Source organism: Macaca thibetana, chromosome 8, assembly GCF_024542745.1.
Source record: "Macaca thibetana thibetana isolate TM-01 chromosome 8, ASM2454274v1, whole genome shotgun sequence".
Lineage (NCBI taxonomy): Eukaryota > Metazoa > Chordata > Mammalia > Primates > Cercopithecidae > Macaca > Macaca thibetana.
Genome location: NC_065585.1, coordinates 21,528,251 through 21,529,211, shown reverse-complemented (window position 1 = coordinate 21,529,211; position 961 = coordinate 21,528,251). Strand labels below are relative to the sequence as shown.

Here is a 961-nt window from a genome sequence, read left to right as displayed (position 1 = left end):
CCAAAAATACAAAAAACTAGCCAGGTATGGTGGCATTTGCCTGTAATCCCAGAATTCCAGCTACTCAGGAGACTGAGGCATGAGAATCGCTTGAACCCCAGAGGCAGATGGTTGCAGTGAGCCGAGATCACGCTAGTGCATTCCAGCCTGGGGGACAAAGTGAGAATCTATCTAAAAAAACATAAAAAAATAAAAAAAGAAAAAAAAGAAAAGAAAAGACAGAATCAAGAAAGTACTGATCATGAAGACTATACTTTCAGGGATCATTTCTATAGTTCGTTACTAGAAAAGTTTTTCTGAACATGTAGAGCTCCGACAGAAACTGGACCCCTTCCTTACACCTTATATAAAAATTAACTCAAGATGGATTAAAGACTTAAATGTAAAACCCAAACCATAAAATCTCTAGAAGAAAACTTAGGCAATACCATTCAGTACATAGGCATAGGCAAAGACTTCGTGACTAAAACAGCAAAAACAATTGCAACAAAAGCGAAAATTGACAAATGGGATCTAATCAAACTGAAGAGCTTCTGCACAGCAAAAAAACCAAAAACAAACAAACAAACAAAAAAGCTATCATCAGAGTGAACAGGCAACCTACAGAATGGGAGAAGACTTTTGTAAGCTACCCATCTGACACAGGTCTAATATCCAGAATCTACAAGGAACTTAAACAAATTTACAAGAAAAAAAACCCCATCAAAAAGTGGGCAAAGAATATGAACAAACACTTCTCAAAAGAAGACATTTATGCAGCCAACTAACATATGAAAACAAGCTCATCACACTGCTGGTCATTAGAGAAATGCAAATCAAAACCACAATGAGACACCATCTCAATGCCAGTTAGAATGGCGATTATTAAAACATCAGGAAACAACAGATGCTGGCGAGGCTGTGGAGAAATAGGAACACTTTTACACTGCTGGTGGGAGTGTAAATTAGTTCAACCATTGTG

The 961-nt window shown here is 37.5% G+C and overlaps 1 pseudogene; it reads left to right on the top strand.

Annotated features, from left to right (window-relative positions):
* The first annotated feature begins 244 nt into the window (after positions 1-244).
* On the top strand, positions 245-323 carry LOC126961970 (uncharacterized; annotated as a pseudogene).
* The last annotated feature ends 638 nt before the right edge of the window (positions 324-961 follow it).